We start from the raw sequence: 12,561 nt of genomic DNA on the forward strand, positions 1-12,561 counted from the left end.
GAGCCACTGCGCCCGGCCTATAGTGTCTATGTCTTATTGTACACTTTCTTTTCACTGATTTTCATATCTTATTTTTCTTTTTTCTCTCTCTTCATTCTTTTTCTCTTTCTACTGCTCCCCCTCAATTTCTATTCCCTCTCTATTCATATTGTCTTATTTTATTAAATGTTTTATATTCTTTTAAAAATCATCTTTATGTTTAAGTTCAAAACGTTTTATATTCTTTTTATATTTTATTTTATTTTTTGAGATGGAGTCTTGCTCTTGTCACCCAGGCTGGAGTGCAATGACGCGATCTCGGCTCACTGCAACCTGTGCCTCCTGGTTTCAAGCGATTCTGCTGCCTCAGCCTCCGGAGCAGCTGGAATTACAGGCGTGTGCCACCCCACGCCCGGCTAATTTTTGTATTTTCAGTAAAGACGGGGTTTCATCAAGTTGGCCAGGCTGATCTTGAATTAACACTGCTTTTAATTTTTTTTTAATTTTTAGTATCGATAATTTAGAAATATATTTAACAATTCAGGTATCATTTTAAAAAATATATTTTCCCTCCTTGATGTCTTTGCTTAATTTTTCTATTTTTTTAAACTCTTTGATATCTTAGACTGCCTTAAAGTAAAATCATTTTCCTTTTGTAAACATTGCTATTTTCATATTGGTTTATTACTTTACTTTCTTCTTCCCAAACTTTCCTTTGTAGGATTTTACATAACATGCTGTAAATAAAATGTCATACTAATTTGTGTTCTCTTTCCTCTTTCACTGCATATCTGGATATTAATTTATAAGCTTTCTGTCTTCTTCAAGTACTTTCTCTGACTCATTTATTGGTTGCTGTTTATTCTAAAAGTGTGTTCACAACTTTTCTATATTTTAGCCATCACCAATACTTTTCTTATTTTTCAGTAATTTAATTATTTTTCTTTCTAATATTTCCTTTTTGATTTTCTTTTTATTGATACTAATTCTTCATCTTATTCCTTCTTTACCTACTTTTTCTCGCTTCCCTTTTTGTTGTTTATTGCATCTAATATATTTTTAATCGTCTTTCTATTTAATTCAATATACTTTGAATTTTCTATCTTACTAATCCTATTTTTCTTGTTTTGTGTATGTGTGTGCATAAACTTTACTGAGGTATAACTTATGTACAAAAGAGTCATTTTAAGTTATACAGTTTCATCATTTTGACACACACACACAACACACACACAACACACACACACAATGTCACAACCACCTCAACCAGAACATTTTCTTCTCCCCAGATTTCCCACATGTTCTTTTGCAATCAGTGCACCCACGACCTGGGCCTAGTCAACCAACGGCTCTAATTTCTATTACATTAGTTGTGACTCATAAGATTTATTATAAATGGAGTAATAGAGTAACTTTTCTTTTCTGTCTGGCTTCTTTCTTTCTGTTTTGTTTTGTGTTTTTGAGACACTCTTTCACCCAGGCTGGAATGCAGTGGCAAGATCTCAGCTCACAGCAACCTCCACCTCCTGGGTTCAAGCGATTCTCCTGCCTTAGCCTCCTAAGTAGCTGGGATTACAGGTGCGCACCATCATGCCTGGCTAGTTTTTATATTTTTAGTAGAGATAGGGTTTCACTATGTTGGCCAGGCTGGTCTCGAACTCCTGACCTCAAATGATTCCCCCGCCTCGGTCTCCCTAAGTGCTGGGATTACATGCGTGAGCCACCGCACCCAGCTGCTCCTTATTTTATAGGTATTATGTTGTTGTGATGTTGTGAGGTAAATTATATAGCCTAGATACAAGTTCATTGTCAGATATATGTATTACAGATATTTTCTACCAATTTTTGGCTGCCCTTTTTCATCTTATTAATGGTGTTTTTTGAAGAGCAGATTTTAATTTTAATGAAATTGCATTTAACATTTTTTATTGTTAGTGTTTTCTATGTCCTAAGAAAATTTTTCTTACCACAAGATTGTGAAGAGTTTTTTTTTTTATTTTTTGAGACGGAGTCTCACTGTCGCCCAGGCCGGAGTACAGTGGCATGATCTTGGCTCACTGCAACTTCCATCTCCCTAGTTCAAACGATTCTCCTGCCTCAGCCACCTGAGAAGCTGGGACTACAGGTGCGCACCACCACACCTGGCTAATTTTTGTATTTTTAGTAGAGATGGGGTTTCACCATATTGGTCAGGCTGGTCTCGAACTCCTGGGCTCAAGCGATCTGCCTTCCTCTGCCTCCCAAAGTGCTGGGATTGCAGGCATGAGCAGACTGGATATTTTCAATTGTCCTATCTTCAAGCTCAATGGTTCCTTCTTTTGCATCCTCATATCTGCTGTTGAGCACCTCTAGTAAATTTTTAAACTATGATACTTTTCAACTCTATAATTTCTATTTGGTTCCATTTTAACATTCTATCTTTTTATTCTCTTTCTATGTTTCTATTCTCTTTACTTGCTTATACACCATTCTTTTGGTTTCATTTTGTTCTTTGTTCATGGTTTCCTTTAGCTCTTTGAGCATATTTAAGACAGTTGATTTAAAGTCTTTATCTAGCAAACCCAATGTCTGGGCTTCCTCAGGGATAGTTTCTCTCCATTTCTTTTTTTCCCTGTGAATGAGCCACATATTTCTGTTTCTTTATGCCCTGTAGTTTTTTGTTGAAAAGTGGACATTTTGAATATTATAATCTGGAAACTCTGGATATCAGATGTTTTCTCCTCCACAGGGTTTACTATAGTTGATTTTTGATGTTTGAGGATTTCAGTCATCTCTTTCTTTAGTGAGTTTCGCAAACTATTTTTGCAAAGACTATATTGCTTGTCATGTGTTGTCACTGAAGTTCTGTTACCTTAGCAGTCAGCCAGTGACTTGACAAAGATTTTCATAAATACCTAGAGGGAGAAAAAACCCAACACTCTGGTCTTTTCAGATGGGCTCTGAGCTGGCTTACTCCTTATCTCTAAGCCAGGCCACCTGCAACTCTGCCTTAGCTATCATCTTCTGCTTGCACGGACTCCAAAGATCAATCAGGGGTACAAGCCAAAGGTACTCTTAGGACTTTCTGGAGTATGCATCTGGCCCTGGGCATGCAGGTTACATTTCCACTTCCCTGGTGTCTAAGTCTGAGGTCTCCAGAGAAACAGAATCAATAGGATGTGTGTGCATGTGTACAGTAATCTGAATACTGCAGGGCAAGCTGGAGACCAAGTTTATAATATACCTTGCTGTAAGGAAACATAAAAAGTTATGTAATAACTAGATGGTAATTCAGTGTCAGGAGAAGAGCTGTTTATCTGTTAAATGAAAAAGACTTCATCAACCCTGTTGGCTAACTGGAAAGTAAATTGATTTAATACCTTATTACATTTGATCACTTTGTCAACTTCAATTAAACCTTTACTACATTTGTAAAAATATTAAATATGCTTCCTAAGCAAAGAATGTTCTTCAGAACAAGCAAACTTAGCATTTAATGACAGAAATTACTCAGTAGTTAACTATATTCTATAAATACATTTCATTATTCATAAAATAACAGTGTGGTACAATTAGCACTCCGAAAAGTGGATTCATGTTCATATATTGCTATTTATAGGTTATAAATATTACCTGTGTATAAAAAGTAAAAAATATTTCAAGTTATAAGTTTATAATTAAAATACTAGAATTTGAAATAAAATTGTTTTTTATTACATGGGAAATTGTCTTTAAAATCGAACAGACTACTCCTGAAAAACGGGCTAGAATGTCTTTAAAATAGAACAGACTACTCCTGAAAAACGGGCTAGAACAAATGGTAAAAATGTGTATGCAAATCTCAACTGCCACGTAAACTTACTCTGTTCTCTAGATATTTGAACAATACATGGCATCCAGCCTCTGGAAATCCCACAAAAATGTAATGAATTCATGTATAGTTGAGTATTTGTCCCTCTTTCATGATAGATTTGTCCCTCATTCATGATCATTTTCATGTCAAAACTGAAATTTCTTTCTAAGAATTCAGTGATTGCTAAACTTTCATATGTGGATTATATTTATGCTGCTGTTCAGGCTGTGCTGGCTTCAATCAAAAGATCCAAGAAAACCATGAATATTTTGTATTCAAGTGACACAACACTGGGAATCTTACCTGTCTTTCAAAGTGGCATTGGGCTCATGGGGAACTTATTGCTATTCATTACATATATGTACATCTTCTTATTTTGGCCCCATCAGAAGAACCCCTTAGATGTGATTCTCATGCACCTAACTTTGGCTAATGTTATAACAGTTATCATCAGGGGTGTTCCATATATAATGTCATCCTTCAGACTTAGAAGTACTTTTGTTGATACTGGTTGTAAAACAGGGCTATACATTTATAAAATGACACGGGGCATTTGTGTATGTACTTCTTCTCTCCTGAGTACATTTCAGGCTGTTATTATCAGTCCTTGTCATTCCAAGTGGGCATGGCTCAAACCTCAAATCTCCCCATAAATTTTCCCTTATTGATTTATTCCTAAACAACAGGCTAATCAATATGTGGGTCATTATAAGCACTGTAGCCACCAGCAAATCCACTAATGTTGGACTTGTATATTCTCTGATATACTGTAAAACAAGATAGTTTATATACTACCATGCAATGATATTTCAAAGTGCCATGTTTACTCAAGGTTTCCTCTTCTTGTTCCTCATGATTTGGACTAGTTTCTACATGGTGACTATTTTCTTAAGGCATCAAAAGACGGTCTTTCATATTCACAGTATCAGTCTGTCTCCACAACCTTTTCCTGAAACAGAAGCCAGTCATGTTTTCTTCTTGCTGGTGAGCCGCTTTGTTTTCTTTTATGGGACTAATGTGTGTCTTTCCACTTATATTAGCTCCATGTATGAGAACAGCCTAATCCTGGAGAACATTACTAGTTTTGTTTCATCTTCCTACCCAATTATCTGCACTTTGATATTGATTAATTATGATAATAAAGTTTCCAGATTAACCTGTGCCATTTTAAATATGATTATTTCCCCCTGCTTACCACACAGCTTTCTATTGCATCAAAGAAATCCTGATAAAAATTATTTTAACCACAAGAGAATGTGTTTTTAAACTTTCCTGAGTTTAGAAATTTAGTCCTTTGGCCTGGGAGGTCCAGGCTGCAATGAGCCAAGATCACGCCACTGAACTCCAGCCTGGGAGACAGCAAGACCCTGTCTGAAAAAAAAAAAGAAAAAAGAAAAAGAAATTTATTCATTTGGCTGTCATACTTGAAGAGAAACAATATATAATAAAATAAAAAATAAATTTAGTCCTGATTGCACCTAGGCAAAAATTTGAGAAAAAATAATCCACTGTGACTCAATCTATGAAAGTTTCTTCAAGCATAAATGTCCACATTGCAGATGAATACGTAAAGTGTAAAATACATACAGATTCTAAAAACATGAAAAGTTATATCAATGCAAATTCTAATGTAGTAAAAATAAAGAAATGTAAGGACATGGTAAAATTCAAATTCAAAGTAGTGGTTATCTTTAAGGGGTTTGGAAGAACATGTGAAAAGATTTGGGAATATAGATGACTTCACCTTCATTTGTAATCTTTTATTTCCTGAATTGACTTATATGTTTATTAGTACTTCACATCTGTATATGTCCAAAATGCCCTGTAAATAAGTTTAAAATAAACAATATTTGCTCTTATTTCTATACTTTCTTGGTATATTTCTCAAATTTGTAAACCATTTATTTGCACAAATTTTGCATTGGGTTTATAGAGTTGATTAGATTCATGGATTCCCAAAAGATGCTTGGCATGGAACACAATTTATTTCTGTTTCTAAATAGACACATGGACATAAGATTATGCAAATTTCAAAGGATTCAAATATAGGGAGATTACAGGATGGGAAGTTAGATACACCTCGTCATACTTCCTCTATTTTGTAATTTAGACACAACAACTGACCAGCATTAAAGTTAAAATAGAAATCATAAGACTAATGAAATGAACTCTTCGTATTAGCCAGGCGTGGTGGTGGATGCCTGTAATCCCAGCTACTCAGGAAGCTGAAGCAGGAGAATCGCTTGAACCCGGGAGATGGAGGTTGCAGCGAGCTGAGAACGTGCTACCGCGGCCTCAGCTACAGAGCAAGACTCTGTCTCGAAAGAAAGAAAGAGAGAGAGAGAGAGACTGTTTGTGGCAATATGATAGCAAATTATAAACAACACCTAAGGCCATGCCAGACAAGAGTTAAGTCACACACCCATACACTTAAAAAATAAACTGTATTCTAACTGCCACAAGGTTAATTTTTTTCCTTTTTCTCTAACAGCTAAACAAACACTGGCTTCAAGATAAATAATACTTGTAACTAACCTGCACAATGTGCACATGTACCCTAAAACTTAAAGTATAATAAAAAAAATTAAAAAAAAAAGATAAATAATACTTTAAAAAAAGTTACAGCTCACCACCCATCAAACACTGACTAACTGATCCCTCCATTTCACAAGCCATAACTACAGCTTTGATTAGGCAGCAGACTAGTTTCAGTAACTTCTCCTAATAAAAAGACCACCAACCACAGACTGGTTCTGGCCAGTTTACAGAGGCTACTTCATGTCCCTGCTTTACCTCCGTGTCCCTGCTTCACCTTTTGACATATAGGGGCTAATTGTAATTTTTTAAATATCAAGTCTCAACCCCATAGTAACATAGTAAACATAAGTGACATGTAACTTACATGTTTACTTATCATGTATATGCACATTCCCCCTTTGAAAATATTCATAACTCCTCCTATAACCTGTTAAATATGTATGTTTAGCAAACCTGTTCAGCATAAAACTCCTGCCCAACCCCTCCTCCCTCAAAGTGTCTCCTTCTGGCTTTGGCTGGAAGCTACACTTTCCAACCTGTCAGTATAGCCAGCTTACAGGCTGTAACTATTTTTAAAAAGTAAAGTATTCTTTCCAAATTTATACATCTCATGATTTTTCAGTTGACAACAGTATAGTCTTGAATACATTTAAAAAAACAAAATGCTAAAAAAAAAATAAACTTTTAAGGGCTTTTAGAAAGAACAGGAAACCATAATGTTCTAGGTCATAAAAGAAGAAAGCAAGAGAGTTAAAAGCAGAAAAATGAAATGGAAAACAAACATAAAGAAAATAAACAAAGCCAAGGGCTGGTTACTTGAAAATACTAACAAAATTGATAACTACCTAGCAAGTCTGATTAGGTATATTCTTATATATAAGAGTTCACATAAATTACTAATATCAGAAACAAAAAAAGGACATCACTATACATCCCTGCACACAGTAAAAAGTATATGAGAGAATATTATAAATAGGCTGGGCGTGGTGGCTCATGCCTATAAACCCAGCACTTTGGGAGGCTGAGGCAGGCGGATCACCTGAGGTCAGGGGTTTGAAACCATCCTGGCCAACATGGCGAAACCCCATCTCCATTAAAAATACAAAATTAGCCGGGCATGGTGGCTCACGCCTGTAATCCCACCTACTTGGGAGGCTGAGGCAGGAGAATTGCTTGAACCTGGGAGGCAGAGGTTGTGGTGAGCCGAGATCGTGCCATTGCACTCTAGCCTGTGCAACAAGAACGAAACTCTATCTCAAAAAAATAAAATAAAATAAAAATTAAAAAATAAAAAATAAATAAAAAAGGACATCACTATACATCCCTGCACACAGTAAAAAGTGTATGAGAGAATATTATAAATAATAACATGGCAATGCATTTGAAAATGTAGATGAAATGAAAAAATTCCTAGGAAGACACAGGTTATAAAAACGGATACAGGAAGTAATAGAAAATTTAAATAGTGCTATTAAACAAATGAATCAGTAATTTAAAAACCTTCTTACAGAGAAAACTCCAGGCTTATACTGCTTCAAAGGTGAATTCTTCCAAATATTTATGAAACAAATAACATGAATCTTGCACAAACTCTCAAGCAATAGAGAGAAAGGAACACTTCCTAAAATATTTTGTAAGACAAGCATACTCTTGGGTATCAGATATATCTTATGTGCCACCTCTGATTCTCTTGCCATCTTGCAACTTGTTTTACCCCAATAGTCATGGCAATCAATTTCCTCTGAGTGCAGAAAACAACAGGACTTCACTGTTCACCTCTGTTGAACTTCTCGTCTTCTGCTATAAGGCTTCTCTGCTGCTGTTGAAACATGAGCTGCTGAGCGATCTTTGATATCTGCACATGCCCAACTTCTATATGTAGGGCTATTAATGCTCTATGGAGCAAAACTTTGATCAGTTGGATATAGTAGCTGACCAATAATTTTTTTTTTTTTTTTTTGAGATGTGTCTTGCTCTGTCACCCAGGCTGGAATGCAGTGGCATGATCTTGGCTCACTGTAAGCTCTGCCTACCCAGTTCAAGCAATTCTCCTGCCTCAGCCTCCCAAGTAGCTAGGATTACAGGTGTGCACCACCATATCCAGCTAATTTTTGTATTTTTAGTAGAGATGGGTATCACTGTGTTAGCCAGGCTAGTCCTGAACTCCTGAGCTCAACCTCCAGCTTCGGCCTCCTAAAGTGCTGGGATTACAGGTATGAGCCACCATGTCCAGCCGTGACCAATAAATTTTTCCACTTTCTTCCCCTAAATAGCCTTCCCTGAGATTACACTCCTTAATACATTAATAATACATTATAATTTGATTCAGTGGATGCTGTTTACATGAATGTGTTCAGTTTGTGAAACTTCATCAAGGTTTACACTTACAGGTGGAGTTTTATGTGTGTATGTTATGCCTCGATAACATGTTTAAGATGATATTATTTGCAATATCTCCAAAAAACATTTTCAACCTAGAAATAACTCTTATAAAACTGTGCAGGACCTCTATTCAGAAAACAATAAAACGTTGCCAAAAGAATGTAAAGAACACCTAAATTATTCTAACGATATACTGTATTAATTGAATGCAAGAATAAAAGATTACAATTCTCCTTAAAATAAATTATAAAGTCTATGCAACTAAATTAAAAGACACTGTTGTTGTGAAAATTGACAAGCTCATTCTGAACATTCTATAACCAGGCAAAGATCCAAGAATAGCCAAGACAACCTTGAAAAGCATAGAATGAGAGGATGTACATAGATAGATATCAAAGTTTATTATAATGCTATGATAATTAAGATAGTAGGCAATTTTCATAATGATATAAAAATAGAACAGTGTAACTAAATACAGCAGCCAGAAACAGAACCAAATATTTGTACACACAATTTATGAAAAAAAAAAATATATAGTAGTGAGGGAATTGGTGGTCTTTTTAATATGTCGTACTACATTCTTTGGATATCGAATGGGGAAAAATAAGTTTTGACCTATAAATTATATAAACAAAAATTAATATTGATGGATTTTAAATGTAAATGTGAAAGGTGAAAGTATTTCACTCCTGTGTATAAATCTAACAAAATGAATACATATGTGCACTGTGACATATACAAAAATGTTCCTGTTTTTTGATGTTTATTTGTAATAGCCCCCAAATAGAAACAGCATAAGTGTCTATCAGCAATAGAATAAATTGGTTAGTAAAAATACAATGAACATTGTACTGCCATGAAAATGAAATTACTGCTACATTTAGTAACAATGATTAATTTACAGGCATACTTGAGTAAAAGAAAAATACAAAAGAGGGAAAACAATACGACTCCATTTACATAAGTTGTAAGGATAGGAAGAAGTGAACTCTGCTGTTAGAAGTTGGGATGGTTGTTACCTTAGAGGAAGAAGGCAAAAGTGACTGAAAGGCAGCATAAAGGGAGTCTCTGAGGTGCTGGTAATATTTTATTTCTTGATCTAGATGGAGGTTACTCATAGGCTTCCTGTGTGAAAAGTCATTTACCTATACCCATATGATTTGTACTTTTATTAAAATATGTTCTAAATCAATTCTTTAAAGGTTTGTTTTAGACAATGAAGTGATAAAACATTAAAGAAACCTAAGAGACATGTAAAACAAATGTAAAAGGAAATGAGAACACAGATAAGCAGAGCACCACAACAACCAGTTGCTTATGCTTTTAGAGCTCTTGCTCATGGAGGCAAATTTGGGCTTATGCTTTGGCAGCTTCTAAATTGAGGAAAACCGAAGTCACTAGGACCTGCTGAAAATGGAGAACCACTCTACACGTCCTCAGTGTCATACATGCAGATTAATAATAATCTAGAGAGAAAACTCAACTATCATCCCTAGTGAACTGCCCGAAAAGTAGTCTTGTCACTTAGGAATGCACCAAGTAAAGAAAAGAAGTAGAAAATATCTTCATCTTGATAAATCAAAGCCACAAAGGTGACCTACAGTAGATCGGCATCCTGGAAGTGCATTTCCTGAATAGTCCAGGGAGACTTAAGTTATAAACTTAATTTATTTGAGATTTGTATTGCTTATCAATTGCTGTAACAAATAACTCCAAATGTAGTGGTTTAAAACAACACATTTATTATCTTACTGTGTCTCTAACTTGAAAATCAAAGTGTTGTATTTGGGTAGTTCCAGCTTAGGGTTCCTCCTGGGGTTGCAATCAAGATGCCAGGCTAGGGCTCTAGTCATCGTAAGGCTTGACTGTGTCTGGAGGATCTTCTTCCAATCTCCCTAGTGGGTGTTGGCAGGAAGGCTCACTCCCTCCCCAAATAGGCTACTAAACAGGACTGCTGGTGACATAATAACTGGCTTCCCTCTAGAGCTCATCTATCACTTACATTAGACACAAAGACCACCCCTGGTACATAGGGAACTACACCAGGGCAAGAATACCAGGAGGTAGAGATTACTGGGGGTCATCTTAGAGGCTGCCTACCAGATAGGCCCTCTGTCCACCTATGACCCCAGTCTCTCTCACAAAATACACTCGTCACCTTCCAAAAGGGTCCAAGGGTTCCAGAATTTAGCATTTAAATCACATCCAAGTATGTATGAGACACTTCGGGTATGGTTTCTTAAGTATGCCCACTCAAATACATAGAGAGAAACCTTACTGCACAAACCAGAAAACGCCACTACATCTGTTTTGTTTTGTTTTTTGAGATGGAGTTTTGCTTTTGTCGCCCAGGCTGGAGTGCGGTAGCATGATCTCGGCTCACTGCAACCTGTGCCTCCCTGGTTCTAGCGATTCTCATGCCTCAGCCTCCTGAGTGGCAAGGACTACAGGCATGCACCACCATACCTGGCTAATTTTGTATTTTTAGTAGAGACAGGGTTTCATGATGTTGGCCAGACTGGTCTCGAACTCCTGACCTCAAGTGATCCACCTGCCTCTGCCTCCCAAAATGCTGGAATTACCGGTGTAAGCCACTGCACTTGGCCTGCCACTACATTTGGGCAAGAGGTTGACCCCTTTACTCTCAAAGTAAAAGTCTGGTATTGTACCAACCAAGCCACATAGGTCCTAAGAAGATATGCTTATTCATGTTGAGAAATGATTTTAGCACATATCACTGATGTTGACTGGCATTGTAAATGAATTATTGGACTCAGAAAAGACAGCTAAGGAGGTGGTTTGAATTCCATGGAGTCAATTCATTGAACAGAAGTGTATTCATGTACTCTGAACATTACTTGTATTCGCTAGTGAGCTGTTACCTGTTTGTTTTTCTTTCTTTCTTTCTTTCTTTTTTTTTGCACTAAGTCTAAGAAATCACACTGGTTTATATAGGATTAATGTAAATAGGATCAATACAACAGTCCTTACTCATTTACCTAAGATTTGCAAAAGGTAAGACTGAAGAGGTGGAACCAACTGATTGCCTTCAGCAAATAGTTATTGAACTTAACATTCGCACCCAAAAAAAGACTTTTCTGGTGACCAAGAAAAACAACAAAACTAATGACAAAGGCAGAGAGGTGGAGAGCAACTAGTTTAAAACAATAAAGTTATTATATGTTGTCAAATACTTATTAAAGCAAATAATTAATAAAGGAAGAGAATGTCCTGGCAATTAACAGAAGTAAATGTGGGTTTATACAACGTAGTAATAAAAAAGCATCTCAGCTGAGCGTATGCTTTTGTTTGTCCGACACCTGGGAGGAAAGGAATTTTCCAATGTAGGACGGTGTGGATCAGTGAAGTAGGTGACTTTTGGGAGAATGGTGAGATTTCAAAGGTGGGAAAGAAACACATAACAAAGAGCAGAAATCAGGGTTTTCAGAAACTGTTGAATGCATGAAAACTTAGGGACTTGGTTTTTGTTTTTTTGCGTGTCCATTTAGCTGTAAAACTCGTAGCAGAGGATGGTTTCGATCCATCGACCTCTGGGTTATGGGCCCAGCACGCTTCCGCTGCGCCACTCTGCTAAGCGGTTCTTGAAGACCACTGATCTTAATTTCAATCATCAAAATCACCTTTCAGTACCGACAAAATTTTCATTGTCTAATTATTTCATTTTGTATCTGATCGTTTACACTGTCCCTATCTCTGCCAAGCAAGTCGAAGATTCGCTACTCGATAATCAGATGGCCTCAGGTCATAACCTCCAGATCTGTGCTTTTCCAACCTGCCAAAGATCGTCTGAGCCTCTTAGCAAGCACTCG

At 36.4% G+C, this 12,561-nt stretch overlaps 1 non-coding gene and 1 pseudogene across 1 annotated transcript; one reads left to right on the forward strand and one right to left on the reverse strand.

Annotated features, from left to right (window-relative positions):
- Positions 1–4,411: 4,411 nt before the first annotated feature.
- LOC117980554 (vomeronasal type-1 receptor 51-like) lies at positions 4,412–6,122 on the forward strand (annotated as a pseudogene).
- A 6,130-nt stretch (positions 6,123–12,252) lies between these two features.
- On the reverse strand, positions 12,253–12,324 carry TRNAM-CAU (transfer RNA methionine (anticodon CAU)). The gene has a single exon. It is a non-coding gene; the product is annotated as a tRNA-Met (tRNA).
- Between the last annotated feature and the right edge of the window lie 237 nt (positions 12,325–12,561).

The sequence above is a fragment of the Pan paniscus genome, chromosome 5 (genome assembly GCF_029289425.2).
Source record: "Pan paniscus chromosome 5, NHGRI_mPanPan1-v2.0_pri, whole genome shotgun sequence".
Classification (NCBI taxonomy): Eukaryota; Metazoa; Chordata; class Mammalia; order Primates; family Hominidae; genus Pan; species Pan paniscus.